The 20,927-nt window shown below is 40.7% G+C and overlaps 1 long non-coding RNA gene across 1 annotated transcript; it reads left to right on the forward strand.

The window, feature by feature from the left end:
• The first annotated feature begins 1,215 nt into the window (after window positions 1-1,215).
• LOC133823238 (uncharacterized) lies at window positions 1,216-2,401 on the forward strand. Its single transcript, XR_009888200.1, has 2 exons — window positions 1,216-1,459; window positions 1,603-2,401. It is a non-coding gene; the product is annotated as an uncharacterized LOC133823238 (long non-coding RNA).
• Window positions 2,402-20,927: the final 18,526 nt, after the last annotated feature.

Raw genomic sequence — 20,927 nt, forward strand, 5'->3', positions numbered from 1 at the left:
TGTATTTTGAACAATTCTTCCGTTTTACATAATTTTGTTCTATTTTGCAATTGCGGAGTTTCATAAATTCAATTCCGCCATTTGTCTATCTTTCTTGCAGAACAATTTATTTAAAGTTGAACTGTCGATATATATATATATATATATATATATATCTTAGAGTGAAACTTTTAGTTATTAATTATTGAAATTTGCATATATAGTAGTGCATCGTTATAAATATCTTGAGAGATAATTGGTGAGACACTGGGGAAATTGAAAAAAAATCTGCTCTCCCTAATTTCTTATCCTCTCTATGTCTTATCAATTAGTTCAAGACACCTCATTTATTTATTTAATATATATTTAAATTATTTATAACTTTCTTTTTTTCTAATTATATTATCACTCTAAATAGATGATGTGTCTTACAATAATTAGTGGGAGATGGAGGACATAAAAAATTAGTGACAGTAGATTTTTTTCCCTTATTATTATTTTTAATCTTCAATTCAAGAGCATAATAAATACATAGTTCAGAATCGGAACATCATACGACAGCAATGTTAATAGGCCTCTTAAATAAGGAATAGTCATTAGGGGTTCAATGTTGTCGAAAGCTATATCGCGACTTACAAGTTTTAGTAGCATTACCCTAATTTTTTCAAGAAAAAATTAATATAATATTGGGTCGGGTCCCCTCTCTGAAAGTAAACTAAGGTGAAGATTAGTCAGAAGGTAGCTGGGAACGTCGTTGGCAGTATTTAATGTGTGTGTATAACACACACGTTTGGTTAATGATAAGTTTCAGAGATAAGGTTTGAGGGGTGTCAAAATGATCTGGGTTTATATGCCAAGTACGTACACGACAAATTTATACATGATGCACATTACTATACAGTAATAAGATCACAAACTTATACGTGATACCCAACAAAATATGTACCATGATGATTAGTGATATATAAAGTTTTTAAAATAAAGAAATTTGACAAGCATAAAAATATCATATATTTATATAATATACTCGAGTAAATAAACATTAGCGGCAAAAATTTAAATAATTATCTCTTATATATATAATTAAAAAATTATTAAAACTATAGTACTATAAATATATAAATAAGGGCTAAAAAATTTTTGTACAAAAAGATTGAATAAATAAATTTAGCGGGGCATAAATGTAAGAAATTATACTACAGGGGTAAACTATAACAAAATTACATTAATTTTTTTTTAAAAGTGAAGGTGGGTAACTAGGCCTTGACTGGGTCCACTAGTGCTCTTATTTCTCTCATCTCTTCCTACCTATGGTCTCTCCCTCTACCACTCGAGCTCCTATCTTTGACCACCCACCCTCACCCTCATGAACGCTGATTGGCCTCAAGGAACATTTACCATTAGTCACCAGTGCTCCAACCTCATGAATGTAGAACCATCATAAAGACCGTCGCATTTGAATTTTGATGCAGGATCGATGGTAGTTCGATAGTTTACACATATATTCTTTATGGATTTTTTTTAATATGCTTTGATGGTGTTCATTTTTTTTCATAGCTTTGTTTATACTTTTTTTTTTTTTTTGGAACTAACTCTTAATGATTTTTTTGGTCTTTTTTGCAGTTGGCACCAAAGGTATGTACATCGAAGCTTCTAGTATCTGTCAATGATCACTTCATAGGTCATGTGACCATAAAGGTTTGACCAAATTGGAGTATTTCAAGATGAAGCTTTAATGGTATGGATTGTTGAAAAGAGCCAAGGAATTGGTCTTCAAACAATTTTTCAACACACCCAAGCTTCAGTTATCTTGGGCGATTGTACATGCATTACTACTCCATAGGATCTTGGCTTTGCGTGATGATAAATTGTACTTCTATTTGGGCAACACATGTTGTAGATATAGGGTCAACAAGTCCACATTGGTCACTAACCTCAACTTCAGTCGACTTCCATCAAAAGAGAGAGTTAAAGGAGCATTTGAGCTCCCCTCGCCTTATCAATACATACTTCAACGAGGAAAAAAAAGACTATTATACATCATCAATTGGAAAATCTTTCAAGCATAGCGATACGAAAGAGAATATTTGGAAGCTTGGTCTTGTTGTTTGGTAGATGGGTTAGTGTTTGCCACTGAGTGTACTATTTGGAGAAGCTTGCTTTTGATGCTGGAGAACTTGGATTACTTCACAAAGTTTCCACAAAGCACTTTGTCTTTTGATAGGACAATATGAGGGTTAGGCAAGGATATGAAAGTTCCAACTTGAGAAACTGAACTCCAGGGGTTAACTTTTCCTGAGTTTGGGTTCAAGTAAAACCCACATGTACATGTGGTTTTCAGATAGCCAGGAATGTGAAACATTCCAAAATTATTGTCATTTAAAAAATAATAATAAAAAATCTTAAACCAATAGCTTTTTTAGTTAATGACTTATTTTATTTTTGAAACTTATATTATAAAAACAAATATACACAAACTATGAGATGATAAATAATGTTAGGGTAAATACCATTTTGACCTCTGTGTTTTACAAAAGTTACTGATCAGACTCTGTGATTTGTTAAATGAAAATTTGGACGATGCGTTTTGCAAAATAGAACAAAAGAGTACCCTAGACCAGATTTTGATCAAACTTTTTAAATATGACCAAAATGCCCTCATATTTTATTAATTAATGAATTATTTAAATAATTAAAAATAAATATTAAATAAAAATCTTATATATTGATTTTAAAATAAAAATAATTACAAATATAAATATTTTTAATTTAAAAAATAATTAAGATATAAAATAATCAAAATCTTTCTGAAATAAAAAAATCAAACCTTAAATCTAATTATATTCTGAACTTAAAAAAAAAACCTAAAACTAATAAACCCTCTTCTTCTTCTTCTTAATTGACTCCTCCACGTTTCTTGTTTGTAGGTACTTTGCTAGCTTAGTTGCAAAGCAACAATGGAGGCGTAGCAAGATCTAAAGTCGACAGGGATCTGGTGCGATTTTTTTGCAGATGCTCGGAATGGGCAACTTCATTTTGCAAAGGATTAGCACGAATATGAGGGTTCTTGAATGATGGGGGCATATCTGAAAGGTGGTTGGGCGAGGATTCTTGTGCGACTGGGCAGATCTGAAGTTTGTTGTGCGAATGGGTTTTGAAGCTTGCACTAGGTTGTGAAGGTGCTTGTGAAGTTTGTACTAGTTTTTGTTGATGTTTTCATTTGATTTTTGCTCATGATTTATGTATGAAATTGTATTGGTTTTGTTGATGTTTTTATTGGATTTTCGCTCATGATTTATGTATGAAATTGGTCAAAAATGGAATGGATTGATTTTGTTATGAGTTTTGGATCATGATTTGTGATGTTGATGAAGATTTTTTGTCCTTGAATTTGGGTTCAATGATGAACTCGTGAATGGAAACACTTTATTTATATAAATATATTTATGTGGTGATATTTGGGAACTTTTCTAAGTGATTAACTGGATGATAATTTAAATGGGATATTGGCGGCATAAATACCCAAGTTTATGGATGTGTTGCACTTAAATACCTATTATTTTTTTGACGACATAAATACCTAATGTTTATTTTTTGTAGGGTATTTAACGCTTGAGTTCATCTTCTCTAGGGTATTTTTGAATAGAATATTGGTAGACGAACCGTGATCAATCATCATCTCAGCCAAGATCATGTTGGCGATTTGCACCTCTACCACCAAAAGGTCATTATGTGGATGATGTACGTGACTTGCGTCTTCCTCACTAAATGTGATGGTTTCACATTCCTATCGAGGTTGCTTGGGAGTATGCTCCTGGACGGCCAGTACATCTTCCTCTTGCTCGTGTCTAAAGAACAGGCGTATCTTTCTCGGGCCTTGCTGATGTTACCGGCCAAATGTGGTCCTCCACATATCATATATAGCCGGCCAGCAACTGGTGGTGGTAGGAGTGGTTGATTGCCTTGATACTATTGGGAAGGCTGTTGCTGAGGAGGTTGTTGAAGCTGTGGGTCGGTGGTCGGTTGTACATACCTCTTCAGATGAGCATTGTTTTTTCTAATGAGGAATTCAATTTCCTCCTTCAAGTGGTAACCCTCATTGGTTTCATGACCATAGTCATTGTGAAACCGACAAAATTTATTTATATATCGTCTACTAGCATCTTTCCTTAATTGTGGTGGTCTCCTGTAGGGTACTACTGCTTGGGTGGTATTGAAAACATTTGCTTAGGGCTCCATTAGGATAGTGTAAGTAGTAAATTTGGGCACGTATTCTCGCGGTTTTGGTTGCTCAGTGGTCTTAGGCTTCTTGTTGTCATTCTGGTTACTATTATCCCCAGCTCCGTTACCATGTTTGCCGTTCTTGCCCCCATTTTTACTCCCTTTTACAGGGTTGGTGGTGTTCCCAGCATATGTTTTCTCCTGCTCGGGAGTTGCTTGGGTAGGATTATTCACCTTCCGTTCAACTTCTTCTAACTTGATAAATTCTTCTGCCCTATCAAGAAATTCCTGAGTGGTACGCGCTAACTTCCTCTTCAAGCAACTCCAGAATAATTTTTTTACCTTGACTCCCGAATTGATGGCTATCAACTTACCATCATCACTAAGGGACTTTACCTTGGCGGCCTCTTACATGAAACGCTGAATGTAATATTTTAAAGGCTTGTTATCCCTTTGTTTGATGTCAACCAAATCGTTTGGCTTAGTTGGAAGAGGCATTGCCGAGGAGAACTGAGAATAGAATATGTGGAGAAAACCGTCCCATGACGTGATTGATCATGGCTGTAGCTTGAAAAACCATCGCTGGGCAGTTTCTGACAGGGTGGCCGGGAAGATCCTGCACCTAGTATCATCCCGAACCCCCTAGAGGTCAGTTTGTAGTTCAAAGTGATGAACGTGGGATACTGGGTCCTCCAACCCAGTATACATTTTCCATGTTGGAATTTTGAATTTGACAGGTATGGGTAGTTGATTTATACAGTCTGAAAATGGGGAACCCCTCTATCTTTCCATTTCAATAACCATTAACTTGGGGGCTGTCAAGTCCCTTACTAGTCGGGTTAACAGATCCAGCTGGGCTTGGATGTTAGGGTCTGCAGCTGGCTGGGGCTGTGCTGCATTGCGGACCTCATCCATTCTCGTGTCCCGAACAGGCTTAGGCGGAGCTATGTTGTTCGAATCCTAATTTTCCCTACTGCAATTAAGAGTGTTTCAAAGGTCTTCACCTCCCATGGGACCCATTTGATTTAAAACAAAATTTTGCCGAGGCATGCCCCCGACATTCTGGCTGTCTGCTCTTACTTGTACTAAAGGTACTCCCTGGAACCCTCCACCTCGGGGTGGTTGGTTGTTAGGGATTTCCTAGCCTTGTGGGACAAACGGTCCTTCGGGCTGGTTACCCCTTGACCTTGGTTATTAGGCTGGCGAACTTGGCTTGCTGCCTCATCATGGTCATACCCATCAGCATAATGGGGCCTGTATGCACTACTCACCTCGAGCTCATCTCTTCAGGACCTTGGTCGGTATTCTTGTTGCTGTCTGTACCAACCAGGTTGCTGCTGGTAGTTTTGAGGTTGGCCACCCCTGTTCGGTATTTGAGCCCGGGGGTTGCCATCTTTTCCTACAGCGCTAGGATTCCTATCATGGTTACTACCCTGAGGTCTTGGCTGAAAATCTCCGGCTTGATCTTGTCCCATGCCACGCCTTGGCAAAACCTGCTCGTTCGCCGGTAAAGGTCGCCTATTGTTGTTGGCTTAAGCGACCCGACCATACCTGTGACTCCTCGTTAGACCTTGGTTTCCATTCTGAGCCTGAGCCCCTGGCCCATTCATGACACCTTCACTGAAACCAAAAATGGGAGGGTGTTGTTGATTTTGGGCAGTAGTTCAAGCCGCGGTTCCCATACCTTGGGTTTGTGCTGTTGCATGTAGTTGCGAATAGACTCAGCAACCTCCCTTGTCTGACATTCCATATCCTCTTGTCGGGCCTGTATCTCTCGTGCATGCCGATCTATCCACTCTTAAAAATCCCTCTGTTTTTCGAAAGCTTCATTAAGAGTCTCCTGCGTAGTGGCCCGCCCCTGATTCATAGAGGTTGCATTTGTCCAACGACTTCCCTTATCTAATTAATCTCAGTGTCGAGTCCTTCAATATCCACATGGGGCTCATATCGTCCAGGGCCTCTTACCCTGGGGCCTTGCTGGTTGGCACCCCGCACAACAGTTCCACCTGACGTTCCTGCCTGAGTGATTCTAGCGGAAGCAACAGTCCCTTGTCTTGTTGTTGGGGGCCCAGCGGTTTGCCCCCTAACACCAGATGGATTCCTAGGCGGCAAATCACTTTGCTGCCCATTGAAATTTCTTATTGATGGGACTTGGTGAGCGACTTCAGCCTCGAGCTATGGAGGCTCTTGGCTTGATCTTCTGGTTGAGACTACCATCCTTGCAGCAATAGAATCTGAATGTGATTGTCAATGACTCTCAATGAAAGCACCAAAATGATGATTGGTTTTTTGGTCAACTAACACGGAGTTAAAATAATTAATTAGAGAGCTTTCATTCAGACAATCAATGAACCATAAATAAGCCAAGAACTGAATAAATATGAGCAATGAATGATAAAAGACACTAGAAATTATAGAAGTTCGGCCCCAAAAGATGGTAATGACCTACTTCCTCTTTAGTTTGTATTGATCTTAAAGGTTTACACATGATGAACAGTGAAAACAGGTACAACTCCAAGTGTAAAAACAATACAAGATGGCAAAAATCTCTGCTAATTGTTCCTAAAGAACTGATCAATATATTCCTGGTGCCGGTCAGTAGGCTAAAAGTCTGACCCCCCCACCTCCACATGTACGATTCTAAGTGTAAATACAATAAAGAATGGCAGAAATCACTGCTAAGTGTTCCTAACAGGCTGGTTGGTATGTGAAAAATATGAACCCCTTCCACGGTGGTGGAAGACTTGCATTATACTGTCTCCAACACCCAACAGTTGCGCCTGCACCACAATTGTTGCAAAATATCCATTTATTTTTGCGAGTAGTGGTAATCCTATTCTTTAGGAGTTTGATCGAGTTTTCAGGTGAAATGTTAGGCGTGAGGAGGATGTAACTGACTTCATCTGACTAGGTATATTGGGTTTCCTGGAGAGCATGCCGAGCAGCCTCTTTTCTGGTAAGCATATCGCACATCAATTGTCAATCATTTGGCAAGTGTGCTCTCTCCAGCTTGTTTGACAATTGGATGCCTATGCCACGTGTCAAGAATATGAACACACGTGCCCACACTTTGATGCCACGTGTCCAACTTTCATGCCCTGTCAGTTGTGTATATTTTTGGGATAACAAATGTGTATTTGTGATTATATCTGTTTTAAAGGCCGACATAAGGGTGCCGGGGGTCAATAGCAAGAGTGTGGAATGCTGGGGTTGGCTATAATACCAGAGGACTCGGCCTAAGGGCATCGGGCCTGAACGTTGTACAATAAACAGGAGTGTTGTTGGCACTTAACTAATTGTATTGATTGATTGGCTTGGTTTATACATATGATTGAGCTGAATATTACTGTTAAGATGGTTTCTTATATCTTTTTGTTGATTGAATTTATTGATTTGAGTTTATTGTTATTATTATTGTTGCTCAGTTGTGCATGTTGATTGAAGTCTTCTTGCTGAGCCTTTGCTCACGGGTGCTATGTGGTGCAGGTAAGGGAAATGGATAGCCGGGCCAGCCATGACTTGGAGAGCTTCAGGGACGGTGTGTACATATGCAACTTACTTGACTGCCACGACCGGGATAACTTGGGAGGAACTAGGGTAGAACCTTGTTTTGCCGCTTATGATGACTAATTTGTATTTCATTTGTCGTTTATCAACCTGTAGCCAATTTTTGGGATCCCGTGTATAAACGTAATATTTTTAATGAAAAATAATCACTTTGTTGACCAACCTTTTTAATACCTGACCCCGACTTAGTCTTTAATTACACATTTAAGTTTAAAATACTCGCTTAGCGAGTTAAGCAATATTTTAAACAAACAGTTTAACAGTATTTGTTAACCAGAGCATTACAGTTTTATTACTTAAAAAATAGTTTTGATATAAATTCACCTAAAACTGAAAAAATGAGTAAAAAAATTAGAAATTGATTGTAGAATTCCCAAAGAGAAAAAAGAAGGAACAGTTTGGAAGTTCCTTGCTATATCATTATTATTAAATGGTAAAAATTTAATTGAAAACTACATTAATGAGGAAATTGAGTAATATTATTATTACAAGATAAAATAAATAAATAATTGAGAATGCAAGCTCATATAAGTTTCCACCTCACCTCTTTTAAGCTTAGTTTTATATAAGTATATAGATGTTAAATAACACATATAAGAAATAGAGATTACCTCTCGAAGCCTATCAAGTGTCCTTGAGTTTTTTACTAAAACCAACGATCTTCCTATCCTTATGAAAGCTCACATCTTAGCCTTCAAAGTCATTTCTCTAACACATAAGGACGTGTGTGGCCATGTAGGATTCACAGGTTTATTTAGGCTCTCTAAATGTACTCAACACATGAGATCTAAAGAGGTTTGAGAAAAGAGAGGCTATAGAAACTTCTAGAATTTCAAGTTTTTGAGAATTCTATTGTTTCTTTATTTTGAGAGAGGTTGATAATCTAGAAACAACTTAGAACGGAATCCCTTCTTTTAAGATTTATAAAGATAATTAAACTATTTTAATTAATCAAAATAAAACTGATTAGTTACATCCAATTTTAATTATTTAATTTAAATCATACTAAAAAAGAATAATTAAATAATTAAATAAACAAATTAATTTGAAATTCAAAATTCAAATCCCAGGGATATGGTATACATACATGTGGTGCCACTCACTGTTTGACATAGTGAGTGGCGTGAGCCACATAGTGTGTATCCCTAATTTTCTCATTTGTTTGTTTAGTTAATTTTAAGGCAATATATTTATCCCAAAATAAATATCAGTTAATTCAAAATTAACTTTTATCTTAAAAAAAACTATCAGTTTTAAATGATAATCTTATAATAAGATAATAATTAAACTCTCCCAAATATTAATCAACACATGATTAATATTTATTTCAACATAAAATTTTTCAAATAAAAACTATATAGTTAATCAAATAATTCATAATTAATCAATTGCCCATAATTATTGCATAATTATTTCCTTGCCCTAGAAAATTATTTCATTTGCAATTTAGTCATTCTCTCTATAAATCTTTCTCGTGACATCATTACCCTTGATAGTATAGGACATAGGCGACCTAGGGACCATGGACCTATAATATGAAACTCCAATAAACCAGACTATTAATTAAATTCTTTAATTCAATAATCTTATTTATTAATTCTATGATTACTCCACTATAAATATGGAATTGAAGTCCAAGTATTTATAGAATTATATTTACAGAATTTTCTCTTGTAGTCCATTGATATAACCAATAAATGTAGTTATGTCATTCATTTATTGGTTCATTAATTAGAGTTGGTCAAAATTACCGTTTACCCTTCTAATTACCTCTTGTTCCTTAAGTACCATTAATTCACTAGCGAATAATTAATCTATAGCAATATCATAGATTTGAGCTCAATAATTATTCTATTCCAGAATTAACCCTTAAGAGAACCAATATTTGATCTGTTAGGAAAGCATGGATTCTATTATTGTAAAATCATGTTCCCAGCCATTCATGATAATGAATCTCCAAAACAAAAGTCACTAGCCTCATTATATCAAGAAACCTTAACAAATGAATCAAAAGATACAATAAACAAAACTAGAAGTTCATGATCACTCAGGATTTAGAATGATCTATAAATGATCATCTATTATGATAAGAATTAAATCTTTATGACAAGCGGTAAGTTTATAAAGATAGTTAATTCATATTAGTCCTGTCATATATAATCACTATTATATATATAACACCTTTACCAAGATGTCTATCCACACCAGTAATCTAAATCTAGACTACTTGCATCCGTATGCTTAGTAAGTTGTACTAGTAACCATTCATTAAAGATTTCATACTTTAATATGTTATTGACTATTTTATTAATTGTATATGATCTTAATTCTCTCGTACTAATACAATATCCGTTGTCTGTGTTTTCACCATTAGACAAAAGGAAATTAAGAATGATTGGTAACAAGGCAAGTCATGAGGTTCTCAGAGTGTGAACTCTTCTAGGCAACCTAGTCTGGCTAAGACGTGGGTGTCTTCGAGTGAGGCTACGCCCTGAGGTCTGTCTTCGAGGCGATGATGTCTCTAAGTGAAGACACATCCCGAGAATGCCCCAAGCCAATATCCAAGTCATGGATGTCTCAAAATGAGGCCACATCCCGAGATCTATTCTCGAGCCAGGGATGTCTCTGTATTAGACTACATCCCAAGAAGCTCTCCTTACGCGCCCACCTTCCACGTTTAGGACTCTAGTCCTGTAACGACCCAAAATCACTAATAAGGCTTAAGGGCCTTGATTAGTGTGCCAGGAGGGCACGATTGGTTTATGTGTGAATTAAGTAGTTTAATGTGTGATTCTGTGATAAGCATGCTTGTATGGTAATATGAATATATGAAATGCATGCCTACAAGTATTAGTATGCATGTAGGCCCTGTTTAGCTTAAAGGGGTATATTTGTAATTTTAGCTGTTGAGGGCATAAATGTGATTATATGTTATAATTGTAAGGACCACATTATTATGTGGGTATATCTGCAGCATGCGACTTGAGGCGATCCTAGGGAGCTAGTTAGCGGGAAAGTCACTGTGGGACCCAATACTTGGCTCGAGGCGAGTCAAGGGGTATTTTGGGTATTGGATGATTGTCTGGGTTATCGGGTTATGGAAATAAATAATTGGAGATATATTTAAGGTTAGGAAGCCTAGGTGGGAATACTGGGGAATTTTACCATTTTTCCCTCGGGGACGTTTTTGGTACCCCGAGCCTCGGGATTGATTTAGTCAACTAAGGATAGACTAAGTAAAATTAAGAAAATAGTAGAATAAGGCCCAAACCGACCCTTTTTCCTTCTCTTAGCTTATTCCCATCATTTCTATTATTATCTCAAAGAAGCTAGTGGAACCAAAGGAAAAGCTTGGCTGGAACTCAGGAAATTTGAGCTGGGACTTTAGAGATTAGTTCAGGGTTAGCAGGAGGATCTAATCAAGGATTGAGGTAAGTTCTGAGTTACATCTTTGGCTATTTAATTCTATAGTTGTGGCTGGATTCTAAGAGTTCCTGGGTTTTGAATTTAAGGTTGAATTAAGGCAGAAGACTTGGGGGATTAGCTCAGAAATTTCTTGGAAGATTGGTTCTTCAGTAAAGGTAAGCTTGTAATGATAGTTAGTGTTTGAATTCTACGTTTTCTGGGATGGTTTTGGTGTTCTTGAGCTTATGGGTTTCAGAAATTAAAGTATAATTTTAGTGAGGTTTTAAGTTAGGTTTCTACTGGGTTTTGCTGCTGGAAGCATGTTAGAAAGTTTGTGATAATTGAATTGTGTTATTGGGATGGTTTAGGGTGGATTTGAGTGAGGTTTAAGTGTTAAAAATGGTGGTTTTTCTGGATTCAAAGGGCTGGGCCGCAGCCTTGTTCTTGGTGTGCCGCGACCCTATGGAGCAAAGAGGAGCCAAGAAGGCTCGGAGGCTGAGGTGGGCCGCGGCGCGTGTGTGGTTTTCCAAGGAGGCCGAGCCTCTGATTTTGAGGCGAGCCGCGGCATGGGTTCATAGGGCCGCAACCCTTAAGGGGAATTTTGGCCTTTTGGAGTTTTTAAGTGTGGGAACCTAACCTAGAGTTCTCGAGATCGATTCCACTACCGTGTTTGGTGGAATTCGATGTCCTGGAGGTTAGAACCTTATCCGGAAACCTTTATATAATTATTAATGAAATCCCTTATCTTGGTTGTGACTAGGTGTAAGCTAAGGCTCGGGAAATGGATCGTGCTCAAGGGGCATCTCTTGTAATCAGAGTACTTGGAAATTAAAGGTAAGAAAACTGCACCCGGTTGTGAATTTACAATGGGACTAAGGGTTCCCTATTTTGTATGCATTACGAAGGGTGGTATTATTCCATGTGAATAATAAACAAACGGCCTAAGAGTGCCGGAGTTTACATTGACGCACAGGGTGGGCGAAGCCACTGGTAGCTGAGGACAACTGAATATTCACTAAGCTCAGTTTAAGCGGACCGGAGTCAGTGGGATAAATAAAGGGTACGACCTAAGGGTGTCGACCCTAATTATCGTGTGATTTGTTTATCATTGTTGATTGATGAATTTGTCATGCTAAATAGCTGAAAATTGGTTTGTAGATTCTCTGGTTATGTCTATGGACTATGTGATTAATGTGGGATGTTAGTGTATGAACATTCTTAATGAGTTATTCAATTATTATCATTGTTTGTGCTATAATGTTATATTTTCTTATTGGGCCTTGGCTCACGGGTGCTATGTGGTGCAGGTGAAGGCAAGGGTAAGCTTGATCAACCCTGACTTGGAGAACTCTAGAGGTGGAATGTACATGACTAGCTGCTCAGCAGCCACGGTTGAGGGTGGGACAGGAATAGGAGGACCATAAATATCTGTTTTGCCCTTAGTACTCTGGAAATTTTGTAAACCGACTTTCAAATGTTATTTCTTTTGGGATTCCATGTACTCAACGTTTAATTATATGAAATGTATCTTTATGACCAAAACCTTTTTAACCCTAGTTCATTAATGGTTTTAGTGACACGTTTTCAACTAAATGACTTGATTAGCAAGTCCTGCACTGTTATAAATACACAGTGTAACGGTCTTGGCTATCCAGGGCGTTACAACTTATCAGAGCATCCTAGGTTTATGGGTTCCTGAAGACCGGCTGGACATGTACATTCGCTGCTAGAGACAAGCTCGATTCAGGGTTTGGTAAATGTGTATATGTGCTTATATGCTTTAGTGATTGGAAAGAATTATGATTGTTGTTATCTATTGGATTAATAGGAAGCATGAAATACTAATAGGGCATGGCCCTTGACTGCTGTGTGATAATATTGAGGCGTGCTTATTAGCATTGCTGTGCATGTAAATGAATATCTGAATGATTGACTGCATATTGTGTATATATGGGTGAATACATAGATGAATGCCTATATCTTGATTTTTTGTGATTGATTATGTTCCATTGATGGATTTTGGAAAAGCTTTTACCCTGCCATCATGGTCTGATTGCCGAGTTGTTGATTGCATATTAACTTGGATAGCTATGCGTCCAAGGAAATCTACACGACTAGTCGGCACTAGGTCTAGGACCGAAGGTGATGACCAGGGCCAGATTCCTCCGCTAGTCCCTGAGAACTAGCAGTAGATTATGGCAGAGATGCAAGCGCGGCTTCAAAGCCAAGACGAACAGATTCGCCTTCTACGACAACAGGCTCCATCAGGGAGTGCTGCACCTATTATGCCACCTGTAGTGGCACCAGTCTTGCAGCCAGTAGAAGTTGGGAACAGGTGGGAGCCATTGTATGAGCGGTTTCGGAAGCAGTATCCCCCGACTTTTGAGGGAGGACCTGATCCACCGAGGGCTGAACAGTGCATGACAATGATTACTACTATCCTGGACTTTATGAGGATAGGAGGTTATGACAGGGTGATCTGTGCCACATATATGCTGAGAGAGGATGCCCGCATCTGGTGGGAAGTGGCACCACAGACCAGGGACGTCACCACTTTGAGTTGGGATGGATTCAAGGACTTGTTCAGCCAGAAATACTACAATGTTGCTATTAGGGCATCGAAGGTTAATGAGTTTGTGGGGTTGGTGGAGGGCAACATAACAGTTACTGAGTACCCCCTAAAGTTTGATAGACTTGCAAAATTTGCACAAGATCTTGTGCCTATGGATGCAACTAGGTAAAACAGGTTTATTCGAGGGCTTAATGCTATGATAGCTCAGGATGTGAGGATTACAACAATACATGGGGGGAAAACTTATGCTCAGGCTATTGAGAAGGCTCTTATTGCTGAGGAAGCAGAGAACAAGATTTGGAAGGAAATTGCAGCGAGGCGTGAGGGTCGCAGAGTGGTACCTCCATATTCTGGGTCAGGTAGGGGCGGAGGCCCCAATGATATGAAGAGGAAGACTCCTGACACTTCGATCACTGCTGGTTCCGATAGAAGGGGTTGGGGTGTTAAGGGTGGTCGTCAGGGTGGCGGTGAGGCATGGAGGAGTTATCCGGAGTGCCTGAGGTGCAGAAGATGCCATCAGGGCGAGTGTCGGGCCAAGGCCTGCTATGTGTGCGGAATAGTGGGGCACCTCAAGAAGGATTTCCCAACAGTGAAGAAAGGGGAAGCAGGAAAGGTGGATAGCTTGACTCCAACTTGAGTGTTTACCTTGACACAAGCAGAGGCCGAGGCTAGTCCCTCGGTGGTGACAGGTCAGCTTTCTAGCGCTGGCTCTCCTTTTATTGTATTGATTGACTCTGGTGCTACACATTCGTTTGTTTCTAGTAATGTGATTGATATATTGTGTGGACCTAGTGAGATCGTACTGCGGGGTTTGGGACTATATTGCCTACTGGGGAACTGGTAGTTTCTAAGAGGTGGATTAGAGCACTGCCAGTGATGGTTGATAGTAGGGAGCTTTCAGTAGACTTGATTGAGCTAGACATGGAGGAATTTGACATGATCTTAGGGATGGATTCGCTGGTCAGGTATGGGGATACTATTGATTGCAGGAAGAAGATGGTGACTTTTGAGCCTGAGGGCGAGGATCCTTTCGTTTTCATGGGTGCGGTATGTGGACCCCGTGTACCTATGATATCAGCACTGAGAGCCAAAGACTTGTTACAGGGAGGATGTATAGTTTTTCTGGCTACTGTGGTGGACACTACCAGGGTTTTGCTCGCAAGGCCGAGAGAGACAAGGTTGGTTTGTGATTTCTTGGATGTATTTCCTGAGGATCTACCGGGATTGCCGCCGCACAAGGAGATTCAGTTTGTTATTGAGTTAGCACCGGGGACAGAACCAGTATCAAGATCACCATATAGGATGGCATCAGCAGAGTTAAATGAATTAAAGATACAGCTACAGGAACTTCTGGATTTGGGATTTATCAGGCCTAGCTACTCTCCATGGGGTGCTCCAGTTTTGTTTGTGAAAAAGAAGGACAGGTCTTTGAGGATGTGTATAGACAACAGGGATTTGAGCAAGTTGACCATCAAGAATAAGTACCCTTTACCAAGGATCGATGACTTGTTTGATTAGTTGCAGGGAAAGACGGTGTTCTCAAAGATTGATCTTCGATTTGGTTATCACCAGCTGAGGATCAAGGATGAGGACATACCGAAGACGGCCTTCCGAACAAGGTATGGGTAGTATGAGTTTTTGGTAAAGTCTTTTGGATTGACCAATGCCCTGGCAGCTTTCATGGATCTAATGAACAGGGTGTTCAAAGATTTCTTGGATCAGTTCGTCATTATCTTCATCAACGACATCTTGGTGTACTCCAATTCAGAGGCAGAGCACGAGCAACATCTTCGACAGGTCTTGCAGAGGTCAAGGGAGCATCAGGGTAGGCGCAACATCCTGGGTCTGGGGAACATTATAAATGCAAGTCTTCCACCATTGTGGAGGGGGGGGGGGGGGGGGGTCAGACTTTTAGCCTACCGACCAGCACCAAGAATATATCGATCAGTTCTTTAGGAACAATTAGCAGAGATTTTTTCCATCTTGTATTGTTTTTACACTTGGAGTTGTACCTGTTTTCACTGGTCATCGTGTGTAAACCTTTAAGATCAATACAAACTGAAGAGGAAGTAGGTCATTACCGTCTTTTGGGGTCAAATCTCTATAATTTCTGGTGTCTTTTATCTTTCATTGCTCGTAGTTATTAGGTTCTTGGCTTATTTATGGTTTATTGATTGTCTGAATGAAAGCTCTCTAATTAATTATTTTAACTCCGAGTTAGTTGGCCGAAAAACTAGTCAATATTTTGGTGCTTTCATTGAGAGCTGAGGACAGTTACATTCTGATTTTATTGCTACAAAGATGGTAGTCTCAATCAGAAGATCAAGCCAGGAGCCTCCAGAGCCCGAGGCTGAAGTCTATCACCAAGTCCCGTCAATAAGAAATTTCAATGGGCATCGAAGTGATTTGCTGCCTAGGAATCCATCTGGTGTTAGGGGCAAATCGCTGGGCCCACTGTAGCAGGACAAGGGGCTGCTGCATCCGCTAGAATCACTCAGGCAGGAATGTCAGGTGGACATGCTGTGCGAGGTGTCGACCAGCAAGGTTCTAGGGCTGGAGGCCCTGGACGATATGAAGCCCATGTAGATATTGAAGGACTCGACCCTGAGATTGATCAGATAAGGGAAGTTGTTGGAAATGCAAGATCAACTGACCTCTATGAATCAGGGGCGAGCCAATGCATAGGAGGCCCTTAATGAAGCCTTCGAAAAACAAAGGAGAGACTTTCAAGAGTGAATGGATCAGAATGCACGAGAGATACAGGCCCGACAAGAGGATATGGAGTGTCGGACAAGGGATGCTGCTGAATCTATTCGCAATTACATGCAACAGGAGCAGACACAGTGTGTGGGAACCGCGGCAGGCACTACTGCCCAAAACCAATAATGCCCTCCCATTTTTGGTTTCGGTGAAGGTGCCATGCATGCGCCAGGGGCTCAATCTCAAAATGGAAACCACGGTCCAACCAGGAGTCACAGATCTTCACCGGCAGATGAGCAGATCCTACCAAGATGTGGCACGGGACAGGACCAAGCTGAAGATGTTCGGCCAAGACCTCAGGGTAGTAACTGTGATAGGAATTCTAGCGCTGCGTGATGAGATGGAAATCCCCAAATCCCAGCACAGAACAGGGGCGGTCAACCTCAGAACTACCAGCAGCAACCTGGTTGGTATAGACAGCAACAAGAGTACCGACCAAGGTCCCGAAGGGATGAGCCAGAGGTGAGTAGCGCATACAGGCCCCATTATGCTGATGGATATGACCATGATGAGGCAGCAAGCCAAGTTCGCCAGCCTAATAACCAAGGACAGGGGGTAACCAGCCCAAAGGACCGTTTGTCCCACAAGGGCAGGAATTCCCTAATAACCAACCACCCCAAGGTAGAGGGTTCTAGGGAGTACATCCAGTACTAGGAAGGGCAGATAGCCAGAACGCTGGGGGCAGAACTCAACCAAATTTTGTTTTCAATCGCATGGGTCCCTTGAGATGTGAGGACCTTTGAGACGCTCTTAATCGCAGTAGGGAAAATTGAGATTCGAATAGCGTAGCTCCGCCTGAGCCTATTCGGGACCCTAAAATGGATGAGGTCCGTAATGCAGCACAACCTCAGGCAACTGCATACCCTAACATTCAAGCCCAACTGGATTTGTTAACCCGACTGGTAAGGGACTTGACAGCCCCCAAGTTAACGGATAGTGAAATGGAAAGACAGAGGGGTTCCCCATTTTCAGACCGTATAAATCAGCTGCCAATACCTGTCAAATTCAAAATTCCAACATGGAAAATGTACACTGGGTTGGAGGACCTAGTATCCCACGTTCATCACTTTGAACTACAAATTGACCTCCAAGGGGTTCGAGATGATGCCAGGTGCAGGATCTTCCCAGCCACCCTGTTGGAAACTGCCAAGCGATGGTTCATCAAACTACAGCCAGGATCAATCATGTCATGTGACGGTTTTGTCTGCATATTTTATTCTCAGTTCTCCTCAGCAATGCCCCTTCCAGCTGTGCCAAACGATTTGGTTGACATCAAACAAAGGGATGACGAGCTTTAAAAGATTACATTAAGTGTTTTATGCAAGAGGCCACCAAGGTAAAGTCCCTTAGTGATGATGGTAAGTTGATAGCCATCTATTCAAGAGTCAAGGTAAAAAGTTTACTCTGGTGTAGCTTGAAGAGGAAGTCAGCGCGTACCACTCAAGAATTTCTTGACAGAGCAGAAGTATTGATCAAGTTAGAAGAAGCTAAACGGAAGGTGAATAATCCTACCTAGGCAACTGCCAAGCTAGAGAAAACAAGTGCTGGGAACACCACCAACCCTGTAGAAGGAAGTAAAAATGGAGGCAAGAACAACAAACATAGTAAGTGGTAACCAGAATGATAACAAGACGCCTAAAACCAGTGAGTAGCCGAAACCGCGAGAATATGTGCCCAAGTTTACTACTTACACCTTTCTGTTGGAGTCCCGAGTAGACGCTTTCAATGCTACACAGGCCGTCATACCATATAGAAGACCTCCACCAATAAGGAAGGATGTTAATAGATGGGATATGACCAAGTTCTGTCGGTTTCACAATGATCATGGTCACGAAAGAAATGAATGTAACCACTTTAAGGAGGAGATAGAGTTCCTCATTAGACAAAACAATGCTCATCTCGAGAGGTATGTATGATCGGTCACCGACCCACAGCTTCAACAACCTCTTCAGTAATATCCTCCTTAACAATATCAAAGAAGTCAACCACTCCTACTGCCACCAGTTGTTGGCCGACTAGGTATGATCTGTGGAGGACCACATTTGGCCGGTAACAGCGGCAAGGCCTGAGAAAAATATGCTCATTCCCTTAGCCACGAGCAGGAGGAAGATGTACTGGATGTCCAGGAGTGTACTCCCGAACAACCTCAAAACAAATATGAACGCATCACATTCAGTGAGGAAGACACAAGTCACGTACATCATCCACATAATGACCCTTTGGTGGTAGAGGTGCAAATCGCCAACATGATCGTGGCTAAGATGATGATTGATCATGGTTCGTCTGGCAATATACTATTCAAGAATACCCTAGAGAGGATGAATTTAAGCATTAGAGATTTAGAACCTTGTGAGCAGCTGTTGTATGGCTTTACTGGGAATGGCATGGCCCCCGCAGGAAGCATAAGGTTGCCTTTAACAGTAGGGACGACACCTAAGAGAAACATGGTAATGGCTTTGTTCGTAGTAATTGACATTCCCTCTCTGTACAACACCATGATAGGGCAACCGGCCCTGTATGACCTCCAAGCAGTATCCTCAATTTTCCCCTTGTTGCTCAAATTCCCAACCCAAGCAGGTGTAGGATGTCTCAAGGGGAACCAGCTGGTGGCCAGAGAATATTATAATTCATCAGTTAAAAAAGCAGGCAAGGTAGTCTGTACCGCCTAGCTTGCAGGGCCTAGTCACTGGCAATAGGATACATCCCAAAATGGGGGAGATGATATAGACCCTTGTTTTGGGGATATGGATACAGTGGTGGGTCCAGTCGAAGAATTGGAAGAAGTCCCACTCGACCCGCAGTACCCGACTAGGTTGTCAAGATAGGAAAAAAGCTATCCAGGCCCTATGGGACAACCAGGATGTATTCGCCTGGTCACATGATGACATGGTAGGGATATGCCCAACTATTATAAGCCATGCCCTTATTGAGACAAAACACTTCAAGCCCGTGCAACAAAAAAGGAGGTTACTAGATCAGACGAGGGAAAAAGCACTAAAGGAGGAAGTGGAAAAACTCAAAAATAACAACTTTATTAGAGAAGCCTTTTATCCTGTGTGGGTATCCAATCCTGTGTTAGTACCGAAGCCTAACGATAAGTGGTAGGTATGTATAGATTTTACAGATTTGAACAAAGCATGCCCCAAGGACTGTTTCCCACTTCCAAGAATCGACCAACTGATGGATGCCACGGCTGGCCACGAAATTTTAACCTTCATGGATGGCTACTCGAGATACAACCAAATAAGCATGCATCCACTCGACTAGGAGCATACAAGTTTTCGCACGGATGTGGGGTTATACCGCTATAGGGTAATGTCGTTCGGCCTGAAAAATGCTAGAGCGACCTATCTTCGATTGGTGAATCGTATGTTCAAAGACCAAATAGGAAGAAACATGGAAGTATACATGGATGATACATTGGTAAAGTCCAAACAGGCTAAGGGGCATATTGAAGACTTGGAGGAGTGTTTCAGTATCTTAAGGCAGTATAAGATGAAATTAAACCCCCTAAAATGCTCCTTTGGGGTAGGATCAAGAAAATTCCCGGGGTTCATAGTAAACTCCAGGGGAATAGAAACAAACCCCAAAAAGATAAAAGCACTGCTAGACATGCCCTCACCAACCAAGATCAAAGACGTGCAAAGCCTGACAAGACGCATAGCAGCACTCAGCAGATTCGTGTCTAAATCAACTGATAGGTGTATTCCGTTTTTTAATATCCTCAGAGGCACAAAGAAATTCAAATGGACTGAAGAGTGCGAGCAAGCCTTCCAAGCTCTAAAATAGCAGCTGGCACAATCCCTGATCCTTTTGAAACCTCTAGAGGGTGAAGAATTATGCATATACCTAGCAGTAACTCAACACGATGTCAGTGCAGTCCTGGTTAGAGAGGAGGGCAAGATCCAGCACTTGGTCTACTACGTTAGTAAGAGACTAGTCCAAGCCGAAAGTAGAAAACTTCGCCCATACTTCTAGGCACATCCGATCAGATTTCTTACTGACCAACCACTACCCCAAGTATTGCAAAAGCCAGATACATCTGGACGGCTGCTCAAGTGGTCTATAGAGCTTGGACAATACGAGATTACTTACCAGCCCCGAGCAGCAATACAAGGCTATGATCTAGCAGATTTTGTAGCCAAGTGTACCGGAATACCGGAAGCAGACGTAGTTAAAGCCGAGAAGTCATCAAAATCAGAGCTTCCACACAGCACAAGTCTTGCACAAAACACTGGACGCACGGACTCCAGCATTATCAACTCTAAAGAAGAACAACTAGCCTGGAAATTTCATGTAGACAGTTCGTCTCCTGACCATTTATTCGGGGCCGGTCTTACTCTAATCACCCCTGAAGGGCAGCAAATCCATTGTGCACTTCATTTTGGATTTGAGGCATCTAACAACGAAGCAGAATATGAAG

This window comes from Humulus lupulus, chromosome 1 (genome assembly GCF_963169125.1).
Source record: "Humulus lupulus chromosome 1, drHumLupu1.1, whole genome shotgun sequence".
In the NCBI taxonomy this organism is placed as follows: domain Eukaryota; kingdom Viridiplantae; phylum Streptophyta; class Magnoliopsida; order Rosales; family Cannabaceae; genus Humulus; species Humulus lupulus.